The sequence below is a fragment of the Bemisia tabaci genome, chromosome 4 (genome assembly GCF_918797505.1).
Source record: "Bemisia tabaci chromosome 4, PGI_BMITA_v3".
Lineage (NCBI taxonomy): Eukaryota > Metazoa > Arthropoda > Insecta > Hemiptera > Aleyrodidae > Bemisia > Bemisia tabaci.
The window spans coordinates 62,342,222-62,355,885 of NC_092796.1; the positions used below are offsets into that span (position 1 = coordinate 62,342,222).

Below are 13,664 nucleotides of genomic sequence, written 5' to 3' on the forward strand. Positions count from 1 at the left end.
TTGTTTATGATTGTATATCTTGTCACGGACGGTAGAGCATCTAACATATCGTTGGTAAAATTTAAGTTAGGAGGTTAACACTACTTTTTGCCTAAAAAATAATACTTGAGTAATGCTAAAATAATTAAATTACGGAGGTGTTTAACCCTCCTTCCTCCCACAAATTGGCGATTTTGATGAAGAATTTCCTCTGCGAGTCGATTTTTCATCTTATATTTTCGAAAATTCCGAAACATAAACTCAGACTTCCCCTTCTTTCCTTGAACGACGAGTGTCACTTATTATTTTATTAGGTACGGCACTTGACGCGAGAAAAAGAAATATAAAACAAGAAATTTATAAAACAGATATGCATCAACCAATCATCTTCATGCATCATGTAATGTAAAAAGCACCCAAATACTACATTACACTACATACATACCTTTTGTGCACATTTCAAAGTTACTTACAGAACAAGAAATTTTGATTTTCGGATAATAAGGCTGAGGTGAGGAAGTCTACCATGCTATTGCCGGCTTCAGAAATGGTTTAATTCAGATGCTTGCACATTAACGATGAAAACTTGAGCCTGAAATTCTGAATGTATTTTGACCGATAAGTACCTACACGTAGGGTGTTCAAAAGGAGGCAAAAAATAGATTCGTTTTAAGCAAGTATTCCCTAAAGATAGGTAGGTAATACAGACCCATGGTCCACTAGACAAGGACTGAACAGAACATCACATATTTCCTCCTCAAACATGTAGAAGACGATTCATACAACGGGAAATTCGAAAATCAGATCCTGAATCAGATATTACGTAACAAGCATTTTAAACACAGATAAAATGGAAGTCAGATTATACAATAATGACATCATTTTTATTTTTGCTATTTAACCGTTGCTCGTTGTCTAAACACTAAGTTGATTTCTAAACTTTCCATTGGTGATTTTGTCTTCCTCGTAAAATTTTGAAGAGATATAACGTAATGCGTGATGCTTTAATTCATACATTTTACTTTTCTAATAGCTTATTATTCACTTATTGTTAGCTCAAGTTTGTCCATGAAAATAGTAAATTGAATGCGATTCGTTATTTTGGTAACATCGTATACACTACGAGTGTATTTACCTTATTGGCTGACGGGATGGCTCCAAAATGTGCAGGGAGGGGGCATGATCAATAGCATCATCAATTATTTTCAGTTTCCGATCACCGTTTATACATTTCCATCCGCAATTATACTAGATCTTCGCAATTAGGATGATTTACTTTCCCCGCAAAATGCAATTCGTCGCAGAAAATAATTAATTGGAATGGGTTATTCGTACCTGCAAGCAAATCGTATTCAATTCCAAGGTTGATAATAGTTTTATTTTACTCCAGAGATATGGTGCCAGAATCGGTGCAAATCAAGCGACCGTTGTACCTACATGGCACAAATTCACAAGGTGTCACGTGATATTCCTTTAAAAAAAAACACAGCGAATGGCTTCATTGCACTCATGATTTCTGTCGTATTGTTCTCATCGATTATATATTCGCGCAAAAACCAGTTTAAATATGTCAACGGCTAAAGTCGAAAAATTTTTGTCTCTGATTTCAACATTGCATAACCCCGTTCGTATTTTATTTTTTGTTTAAGATCAAAGTTGCCGACAGCTTTTCTTGTATGTGAAATGTTTTATTCATCCAAAGATATTTACCTCAAATTATTAGGAGATAGCTTGATTATTTTTCTTTTAGAAATGTTTATCAGAAAAAGTACCTAATCGAAGACTCCCAAATTTTGCAATGGAGATATGCATTTTCGATTTTAGCTATCGGTAATCGGTATGCATTGCATTCAAGCTACCTACGTTACTGATATGAGGCCGAAGCACATCAAAGAGCTTTGCGTCAAAGTTTCTTCCCGCTTCATCATCGATTGATGTCGTAACGCGAAATATATGTGATTAGAATAAAGTAATTTGAAGGATAAATACCTTGTCTAATAAGTCTATTTCGTACTGTAAAAATATTGCTGATTTGCATCAGTGCTCTAACTCTCCAAAACCACGGAGAAACGTAAACACCTCGTATTTTACAACTAAAGTTTTCAGCAAACTTTATGCCGCGTTTAATTCTGTCGAAGGAAGAAGTACTCAAAACTTGAGAAAACCCGCATCATGATCTAAATTTCTTGAATGAATGATGAAATGATTTTCTTCGCTCATCGACAAAAATTAGAAACAAAATCCTTAACATACATTAAATCATTTTATACCATTTCGTTCTCAACCCTCGGAAGGAAAGAAAGAAATTCTTCAAAAATGCAACGCTACAATATTTATTGATTTCCTGATTCCACTTGAAAGAATTTGATGAGAATATAATTATGACAACTCCGCGATTTTGGTACCAAGGGACTTGTATTTTTTAGTTCATAGTCGAAAAGGATACGAAAAGTTCAAACCGTATCCCAGCGAGAATAAAAAATAATCCTTCAAATTAGAGTATTCCAACCCTCGGTTATAGAATGCCGATGTTTCCTTCAACATCTGCTTGCGAGAAATCATCGTAGGTTTTATTACCTACTTTGTAAGAAATTCTCAATAGCACCTGTTCCACCCCATCCCTCCGGCATCGGGAAAAAAGGGTTGCGAAAGGATAATGAGACAACGCCGCGCCTCTAGCGCAGCGCTACGCTACAACCCTTTGACATTTAAGCCCTGAATGACGCGTGCCCCCATTAGTCATTTTCACCTGCGCCTCGATTGTTGTACCTATCGTAATCGAATCGCCTTTATCGATAAGAGGCTTTCCTAGGATAGAGCTTTGTCGATCAAGTTCATTCGATAACGACCCACAGACGTCACATTCTCTCGACAGTTTATGTGATGATCAATTTATTCTCCCACATCTTTGTCTCCTGGAATCACTTCGCCGAATCTCAGAGGCCACGCCACAACGCCAGGCCTGGGGGACGGGGAGAGCTTTCATGGCACCAGCGACATCCCTCCTTTCATCGCACGCCTTGGGATCTGCAAAAGACGGGTACCATGGAGAGGGTAAATATTGAGCTTCCGATATTCCCGGAATGTTTGCTTCAGTGAAAGCACTAATGGAGAATTCGATATTGGGGCCCGAGGAAGGACGAGGGGACGAGGCTTAAGGTAAGGGAGGGGGCAAGGGGGCTGAGGGCGAATGGGCAAGGGTGCAAGGGGGCTAGGAAAGTAGTTACGCGAAACGCAGTGCCGATCACGGCGTCCTTTGATTTTCCTGCGTTACGCTGTGTTGCAGATCGATGGTGAAAGTGCAGAAGTGCGTATCTCGGAAAACACGATTTCCCAGGAGAGTAAATAAACTGTCTACATTCCTCCTTATTGTCAGTAGAGGGGTACCTAATAATTCTTGAGGATGGAAAGAATAATATGCTTTTTCATACTTCATCAGCATTTAGAATAATTTCTGGAACTGTTAGGAAATACGGCAGAAATGCCGAGATTCGCGTTTTCGGCACTAAGAATTGACACTTCATCACGAGTTACGCAATTTTTATAATTAGTGTTTTAAATCTGTTGTTGGCGGATTTTGATCATTTAAAGACTAAAAAAGAGTTTCACACTTACCATTCCTTATCAGAAGCTTCAGTTTGATCTTATGCGGCCGGATCAAGCATTGTATGATTGGAAAATGACATTTGATCACAAGATGCGCATTTCTGCAAGTATAACGTTTTGAGCCTGCTTTTGATCATTAAGATCAAAAATAGAGTTTATTTACACTTAAAACTTGCTTAGAAGCTATAGTTGATCCAATACGGTGGATGACGCACTGTATGCCTCGATTATGGCTCTAATACAACTGACCGTTGCGTTGTGATGAACCGTCAGTTGATGATTGCTTTGGCCCAGAGAGTGAATACCTAATGGACATGAACTCCGCGCCGCGTGCAGCGCCACTAGTATAATAGGTACCTATGAAGAAATGATAATAGAGGGCCCTGGAGTGATAACGCATTCAGCATCTTGTCAAAATCAGCGAATTCCTGAAAATAAATGAAAACACAGAATAGCTGATGAGCTGATGTATGCGCTGTTGGCGCGGGAAACGCTAAGAAGCGCGCGCGCGCACTGTGTGCGTGTGCGTATAAGGCGCGCCGGATCAATGAATGAAGCGGCCAGAACGAGATACGCATTTCTGCACTTAAGTTCGAAATACACGAAAAAAGTTCTACGATTTTAAGGAGACTTTCCGATTTTTTTCCATCATAACCTCTTGCTGGCAGATACCTATACGACATCTTCAACAACACGTTTATCGACGGTATGTAAGTCCGCAACCACGTATCTCGCTTTGCGACGGCGCGGCGCAGACTTCCTTTCATACTTTATTCTTTAAACGGATAACTACTCAACGGCAATTCGTTAAAACTGCCATGATTCTTCTTCTCTGTGCGAAGAAAATTCTGCAAAAACTTCAAGGAATGATGTCAATTTGTTTTCCCTTAAAAAAAGAATGTGGAGGTGGAGATTTATTAAACACCACAAAGGAGATACGTGGTTGCGGACTTAATCCGTCGTTACGCAGCTAACTCACTTAAAGCTGTCAAAAATCAAGATACGCACTTCTGCAATTTCACCATCGAGGTACTCTAGGAATCAGCGATATTTCACTAAGATTTTTATGATATCGGCAATATAGTCGAGTTGCTCTCGTAGACGTTATTGTTTAAAATGCATTCACGCTGAAAAGGTTGAAGGGATACTCCGATTCAAAATCAACCCCTTTTTCTTTTAGGCTGGGTGACTGGAATATATTTTTTTTGGAAGGGGGGGGGGTGTAAATTGCTCGTAAAACTAAGATTTCCCCAATTTATTGTGCGGCAGGTTGTATAATAGTTTACATGGACGGCGGAAATTTTAGCTCGAGTTCAAAGCTAGCTATAAACGTAATGTATGTTTTAAAATTATTCAAATTGCGTCCTCCACATCTTGTCAAACAGAGGAGACTCTTTCATTATGACTGTAGGTATAATTTTCCTAGTTTAATTCCCTGAAAATTCTTTTTTTTTTAAAACATGTTTTGTTTTATTTTAGGATTAAAAAAATTTTGATTTATATGTATATAAAAAATGCCCCATCACAAGTTGAAGAGAATAAAATTCCGTTTTTTTCAAACTTGAGGTCTGTTGCTTACCGGGGCGGGGGCCTTACCATGAAAGTAAAATGAAGCTTTTCATATGATAAGTAAAATATTTTAAAAATATTTTTTTGAGAAGTTCTCATCAAAATTTTAAAAAAATGGTGATCCCTTTACTTTGGCAATATTGTTCTATGAGTCGGGTTTACCGACGAGTGAGATCTACTAATAAGGTCTAAAAAGACCCAAAACGTTATAGGTCTCCCGGCGTGACCTCAACTTAATATTCCATTGCAAGCTGCCTACGCTGAACACCCCCCTCCCCTTTACTGGTACTCATTAGAGCAAAATAAAAACTTTTTGGACTCTAATTGAACATTTTTTGGAATTTCTTGGCTTTATTTTCCCCGCAAAATGGTGTGGACCCAGCACCATTTCTCCACCTTTTTACATACAGTTTGGGCTAGTTCTTAGTGTTTTTTTTCTCTCTCATTGGTCAATTTGATTACTTCTCTACAAATTCAACAAAAAACCCAAATAATTAAAAGAGCCATTTTCTTTTTTTAAATCTCAACCGGAGTGCCCCTTCTAGAGGATGAAGTCACTAAAGAGGCGCTTCAAAAGCTCGCAACAGTTTCTGACGAGAGGAAACGATCAAAATTGGACTCACGAACGTCCTCACTTGCCGTGTCAAGGGACTCCAGGTCAGGGGACTCATGCGACTGAAAGTAAAACGGATTCGCTCTCCCCGAATAAAAATAAACCGCATATCGAAGTTTCATTGTGGAACTGTAGTGTCCCCGAGGAGGGGTCTACAGGGGGGGGGGGACGTTCGTGATGTTGCCAATTCTTCCAAAAATTAAGTTTTGAAAAAATGGATCGAATAATGTCCGAGCATAAATATTTTTGAGCAGCCCTAGTAGCGTTGGCTGTTGAAAAAAGTTGCAGTTTGTATGCCCAGATGCCTTCTTCGTTGTTCCAGCTCCTGGACAATCCTCAGCCTTCCACAGCCGAAAGGTCGTTCCTCGGTTAAAAAAGTATCACTCAATTTCTTTTTCCTGCGGGCTAAATTCTTATCTGATACCGTGCTAAAATGAACGTCGTATGAGCCTTCGGACGTTGCCAAATCATGTATGATAAAATACAAATTTCGTAAGAAACTCGTCAATGCTTTTCTTACCATTTTTCAGAGAATAATTCGTAATTTGATCTGAAATATTTGAAAATTCCAAGGATAAGGATTCATAATTTCCCTAGAAAACACATGATTTATCAAGAGAAATTCGGCAGCACTCAAATAGTAGTAACATTGACTGGCATAGGGAGAGACCAGCTACCAATATTGTCACATCACATATCGAAGAATGACTTCGAATCTGTGTCACGATAAAAGAAATATATCTATGACCGGAACAAATAAATATTGTACTAAGTACACAAGGAAGAAAATAATTCTAGCAAGATGGTGCTCCCCTTGACATGATGGGTAGTGAATCCCCCCCCTCCCCTTCTCTTACGCTACGCCACTAGTGTAAAGTTGTAATATAATCCTGCACTTTCAGGCCCCGAGGGCAACGGATTAGAGTTTAAAGTAGCTTCATCTCGCAATTGCGCTTTTTAATGGCAAACATATGAGAACAATTCAATTTTTTTAAATTTTTGAACTTTTTTTTTATTTTTATTTATTTTATTTTATTGAAACACTTCCTTTGTATCGCAGTACCTTCAACTAATATTTGAATTGCTGTGGAATAAGGGACCTTTACCAGTGAATGGTCACACATGGTGACGATGGAATACATAAACGGTGAAATTCAGCCGTGCTGATGATTAGCGCCTTAGAGCCTTTAAAAGTTGCCAAAGTTCCTTGTTTAGAATATGACTTAGCAGGGAAACTTGTGTGTGTTTATTTATCAATGTTTCAGATTATTTTGCTCGCAATTCATTGTAAATTTCTTGAAAATTTTAAGGCAAAACATTCATGAATTATCTCGAAATTAAATGTTATATCAGGAGGAATGCGGCAACATCTGAATGTTCATACAGCGTTTTTCCTTAGTGGGTCAGAATTGGCTGGCGACCAATGTGCATCGGGCAACGGCTCCCACGGGTCACTCACTCAGTCTTGGGTTGCCAACTCGATGCTTGAAGGCACTTTTCCTCTATATTTCATGAAATATCTAATTCGTGATTTGGCAACATGCTTGTTTCGCCGTTCACGGTCTTGTTTGGGATTAAAACCATATATCAACACAATGGGCAATTGGGAACTCCGCTGCGGCAAAGGTCCGTTTCGACCCTTAAATAATTCGCGGTTTGCGTTTCTTCCCTCACGGATGCTTTTCCGAAAAAATAAAAAAAAGTCCTTTTGAGAGGCGACGAGGGTGGTATGTACCTACGATATTCCGTAATGTAACTCGAGACGCTTTCACGAGCGGGCTAGTTTGCGGTCTTTGAGTAAAAAGTAAAGCGGGGTGTATTTTGCGATCTAATAACGAAGAAAAGTTCGATTGAGTTCGGCGAAAAAGAAACCATTTCTTATAAAAAACAAGGGGTCTTCCTATTGTAAAAAATCTTTTTTATTCGTTGTGTAGAAAGTTTTCGTTTCGAGATTTTAATTAAAAAAAAAAAAAATATCAGGAGCTTTGTTTGTTTGTTTATCACTCGCCAAGAAATCCAAATTTAAAGAAAAAATTATTATTTTTATTGTTTAAAAAAAATTCAATTTTATTTGTGCTTGTCTTATCTCTTAAACGCAGAAAAGCTAAATCTTTTGGACAGGGATTAATAGAAATACACTAACAATAAGTTTCATTTTGTAAACGAAATGCGTCGAGAGCAGTTTTGATTTCAACTTCGTAAATTTTTTACTGTCGAAATTTAGAGTTGAGAATAAATGTTTGAAATGTGAAAATGTCGCTAAACTTCGTCTTGAACTTTGAGTCTCATGAAGGACTAAAAGTTCAAATCTTTTTTTTCCGGTTTATATTTGATGCCACTAACAATAAGCACGTTATTCTCGCGTTCTCGCTAAACTTGGCTCAATTGAAATAAGAAATAAACCAAGTGCAGTTGGCTTTCTCTTAGATTTCCTATTGGTAAATTAATTCAGGAAAAGTAGAGTACCTATATAGGAAGAGTACGGACATGTCGAAATATGGCGCTCGTAGGGCTCAAAAGAACAGCCAACCTTTGAAAACGAAAAATGCAAATCTTCAGATTCCATATCAAACTAAAATGGCCAAGAATGTTCATAAATGAGCACCTTTCCCCCAAAAATAAGTAAGTTTGTACCAAAACTAAGTTAAATGCGTGCTTTACCAACGACGGGTCGTAACAATCGTGGTACTAAAATCACTTTGGTTAATTTAAATTCATAGATTGGCTACCCTCTCGGGCTCCAAGAGCTGACATTATCTGACCTCAAAATTACCGAGATGTCAGTATACTCCATAGATGTACATAGAGTCGCAATGTAAGTGGGTGAGCTGGCGCCACTTTTAAGCATTTTCCAGGTCCCGAATTCCAAGACCCCTGTGTGACGCCGGGTCACTTTTTCGATACATAATCGATTTTTTGCGATACACGGGTACCCGGCCATCCGATGTAAACAAAGAAGATAGGGATCACCACGTATTCCGCAACGCCATCTTGGATCGAACTTGTATCGAAAAAGTGACCCGAACTCGGCGCACACCGGGCTCGGAACTCGTCGAGCAGAACATGGCGCCAGCTCTCCCATTTACATTACGACTCTATGTACTCTATGGTATATTCTCCCTGTGAAGGTGTAAATGGCAAGTTACTGTATGGTGCAGTGGCAGTGACTATTCTTGCAAGTTGGTAACATTGTTCTTTCTCCATTTGGATCCATCGAAAATATCGATTTTAGGTAAGGCAAACTGCCTCGCCAAGAATCGACTGTTTTACACAATCCAGATTCTATAGATGGAGGGAAAGCAATATTGCCAACTTTAAAAAATCGCCACTGTATTGCACAGTGGGGCTTATTGAGTTTTCTCAAGCATCTAGCGAGCACAACCTCGTTTGCCAAAAACTTAAGTAGTAGCTTTTTGTTTAACTCGATCCGGTTATATTTAAGCATAGAAAGAAAGTGTTCAAAAAGATTTTCCGGAGGGACAAAGTTCCTTCTGATTTCGCTTTCCAGCAGACTTTCGGTGTGTGGTTTTTAATTTTTGGCAATTTCTCCACATGTTTCCAAAATGCTCAACTGCTCCGTAGTGCCGAACTGAAGGAAATCGAATTTCTGTTAGACATCCTCTTCAGATTCGGTTGTTTACATACTCAGGTAAAAAGATACATTATTTATTTTCAATGGTTTTACAATGTCTTCAACTTCATCACCCTCCCTCCCTCTACACCTGAAATTAAGACGCCCAGTACAGGACGAAGACAGTATGTCATACTTCAGAGACAAAAATTAAAAACTTCATTGTAGTCAAGCAGTTCTTTGAGGGAATAAAACGACTTTCTTTAACGAGAGTCAGAATGGATTTTTTATAATCCCTCAATTTTTGTTCTTATTTCTTTCATCAGTAAAAAAAAAAAAAAAAAAAAAAAAAAAAAAAAAAAAGAAAGGAAGAACAGGCACACACGAAGCTGGAAGCCTTGCGACAGGCGAAATCTTAAAATTTTTAACACAAAGCGTAAATCTGATTGAGAGTATTGAAATTAAAATAAAGCCCAGATTGGAAAGGAGGAAATAGGCGGAGGAAATTAATCAAATGAATAAAATAATAAAAGAGCCCGGTAGAACTCAGGTACAGTTTAACACGAGAAGTTATGCTTCCCTTTCTTTTCCGACTGGAGGGTGGAAAAAGCCTATGAAATGGATAAAAGAAAATCGGTACTCGGTACTCCACGGTTTCTAGCACTTAAGCCTTTTCAAAAATGAACGCGGTTCCAGCGAGGTTAAGCTTGTCTGGAGCGTGTGAGGATAAGCGTTGTAAGTGTGCGTAAGTACACAGCAAGGTGCGGCATGAAAGGTCTTTTCTCCTGCTCATTCGGAGAATTGGGTCACTGAGAAGAAAAACGACAAAAGAAAATCTCCGAGGCAAAAATGAATTCGCTAAGCGCCAGGCGTTAGTCTCAATCCCCGGAGGCGTCGCGGCGTGTTGCACAGTGGATCGAGTCGATGGAACAAGTCGGACATGAAATTTTTGACAACAATTTTAAAATTTTACGTTTATCTCATCACAATTTAAATTTTAAGGGGTGCTTCTATAGGTAATTTTACGAGAAAACCAACGAAACTACTCTCAAAACATCAAAATTGCATATTAATGAAGAAATACGCTTTGAAAGTTTTTAAATCATGTCCGACCTCACCCGTTAACTCGATCCACTGTGCGTCGCGTGGATGGAAGAAATCTCTCGAGTTTTGCGGCGCGCTACGCTACCGCGTAAGCTCGCAATTTCGTCAGAGACGAAATACAATTGACACATAATAAAAATAGTAATTGAAAATATGTATAGGATCAAAACGGCTCAAGTCCACGTTTGACGAAACAGAGATGAGAGCACCGCTGAGTAGTACTTTTTGAACCACATCCATTTTTTTTTTCCCGAAGGAATTTTATCTAAATATAACGTAACTACTACAAGTATTCTCTTGTATCTATCTATATGGTTTAAAACTAAAACTGAACGAATTGCATATTAAATTTACAGGGTAACGTTATATAATACGATGATTAGGTACATTCAAATGCATGCATGGAAAGATATTACCAAAAATTAAATTTTGGAAGTTATGGAGGGGGGGGGGGCATTTTCCCCTAAAATTTTGAAAATCAAAAGGCTTTAAATAAAAGCGCAAATGCATTTACTGAGTGATCGTACTTCAGAATTTCGCTGTTTTCATTGTACCTCTCAGACCGTGGTGAAATGATAGCGGAGGACGTTATATGAGCCTTTTAGACCTTGCCACATTGTCTTATATAAATTCCGGATGTTCGAGAAAACTTCGGGATATTTTTCTTTTAATTTTTTTAAAATTGTTTGCGCAATTTAATTCCCAGTGTCCAGAAATTTCAAGAAATTTCAAATTTTATAAAAAATAATTTTTTAGTCGGAGAACATTTTGAAACGTTCGAACGTTCATACGGCTTTTATTCCTAGCTCGGCTTAATTCGAGTATGCCATTAACCACGGGAAAGAGACCTTGGTCCATAGAACCTCAAACTTTAATTATTGAGTCCAGAGGATGGAGAAGATTTATACGACTATGAAACTATATAATAAAGAATGTCAAACCAAATCAGTAATATGGAAGTTTGAGGTCTAAAGTTCGAGAAAACTCAGTTAAAAAAAAAAAAAAACCGTTTTTATAGTCGTTTAGGGCTTGAAAAATGAGATGTAAATTCAACTCCAGCCCCTCTTTCGGCGCTTAACCCTTAGATGTCGAAATCGGGTCGCGTTGACCCGAGGTTTACTAATAGAACACGTGCCCCGCGGGTTGTTCATGGGGCCGGTACATTAGAGTATTAGATATAGATCTACAAAATAAATACATCTTAAAAAAAGAACCAGACATCAAATTGAAATTAAAACAAAAATTTGAGTATCAACATAGACAGAGATAGGAGAGACGTCCTTGGGCCTTTTTTACCTTTCTTTCGAATCTACGAGATATCTCATTGGCAGCATAGAGCGGATTATTCACGCAGTCACGCCGCGCGCCTTCAATTTTGCAGATGCAACATGGACATCCATCAAGCACGAATAGTTGTATCTCTGCGCCGTCATCAACGAATCTTTGCACACTGCGGAGTTTTTAGTTTGGTTTATTGATTTACGTGGTGTGAGTGTGCACACATCCCTAACTGGTCATCTCCTGTACCGTACTTTACCGTATTAAGATTTTTCCACAGAGAGGATATCTGTAGAATTTAAATAGGCATTAAGGAAAAGAATAAAGACATTTTATTATTATCAATTTTTTATGTAATAAAATCAATTGAATCGCACTCTAATAAATCTCCACACTGTCAAAAATCCCGGGGCGGCGCGAAATTCACGCTTCCTCAGTTGCTATTTTGAGCACCTGTTACTCTGAGTGCATGGATCCGGCGCGGAATAAGCTCGGCGCGAATTTCGCGCTCTGGCCGGAGTGAATATCTGACAGGCAAACGTAAAACGGAACAACCGCAGCATGGATTCGAACTCGAGTCGCGGCGCGGCGGTATTAGATGAGTGCGCTACCACTTTGTCATTCGGCGCTCGTGCCAGCAGGAGGCCCTAAATTCACGTTACTTGAGGTGCCTCAACTAATTAGTCCGTCGTTGGTGCTATTCACGCTCTGATCTATTCACTCAGAGTACGGCGCGAAATTCGCGCTGGATTTTTTTTTTTTTTTTTTTCACGCCGGCTATTCACTCAGAGTAAGTCATTGATTTTACTCAGATCAAATCATTGATTTTTAACAGTGCACGTAAAATACAAGTGAACTTTGCCGTTAAGAAATAGACAAAAGAGGGGTATTGGCGCAAATCTGAACTTTTTGACGCACTTAATAGTTGAGCACGTCAAAGCTTAGTCTCACCGACAAACAATTTATAATTATTGAGGACCATGGTTATTACCGTAAAACTTGGCGTGAGCACTCTTTTCACCGAGTTCAAAGTATACGTTACCGCGTAAGTTTGGATGCATTCTATGCATCGACAGAAGGCATTGAAGAATGCCGTAATAAAGAGATAGTTTTGAATGTGAAACTTATTGCATTTCCCTACTAGAGAATGGATTAAATTTTGCAAAAAGGAACCAGGAGCATTGCAATGTTGCTAAAATTGTGCATATTATTTTGTCTTGGAAAAAAAACCTGATTATCCATTAACAGTTCCAATTTTACTCGCTAAAAACTATGCATTAAAGACAAATATTATTATGTAAATTTCATATTTTTTCAAGGTTTCAGTAATTTTATTGCAAAGAATGAAGTTGCAAAATCTTAGCAGCATTGCAATTCTTCTGGTTCCTTTTTGCAAAATGCAATCCAAATATACTTCTTATATTTCTCAGTTCGGTTAAAGTGTGGTCATATTCTCATATGTATACGCTTGACTTGGTATATCAACAACATTACGTAACTTATGAGAATGCCAGAAACGCCCTTGTGACACGATTTTTTTCTTTAAAAAATGCAATTTAGCAGGTTCATGCATCGGACTCTTAAGTATGACTGGCCATGAGAAAGAGAATTTACATAATTCAAGAAGCAATTTTTTTTAGCAATGAGATTTTTTCTTTCGTCATAAATCGAAAATCCGGATATTGCAATGGACCACTAGACAAGGTACGAATTTCAGCATTCTGATACATGATTCGTAACTAAAATTTCACGTAGAATACGACGCGCACAACGAAAATTACCGAATTCAACTCCTTCCAAAGATATTTAACGATTCTTGATACGTGAATTCAAACCACCCGCTCATGAAAACTCAATTCTCTACGAGATTCACATCGCGCGCTGAATGTTATTATATGACAGTCTCTGTTATATAAAAATCTGGCAACCTCAATCTTGACGCTT

The 13,664-nt window shown here is 38.3% G+C and overlaps 1 protein-coding gene and 1 long non-coding RNA gene across 2 annotated transcripts in view; one reads left to right on the plus strand and one right to left on the minus strand.

Moving 5' to 3' along the window:
* Positions 1-13,664, plus strand: part of LOC109031748 (uncharacterized) — a 60,821-nt gene that overhangs the window by 6,542 nt on the left and 40,615 nt on the right. The gene's annotated exons all lie outside the window — the stretch shown is intronic.
* On the minus strand, positions 1,874-12,300 carry LOC140224554 (uncharacterized). The gene is made up of 3 exons (XR_011899834.1): positions 11,739-12,300; positions 3,595-4,013; positions 1,874-3,006 (listed from the first exon to the last, which is right to left on the minus strand). It is a non-coding gene; the product is annotated as an uncharacterized lncRNA (long non-coding RNA).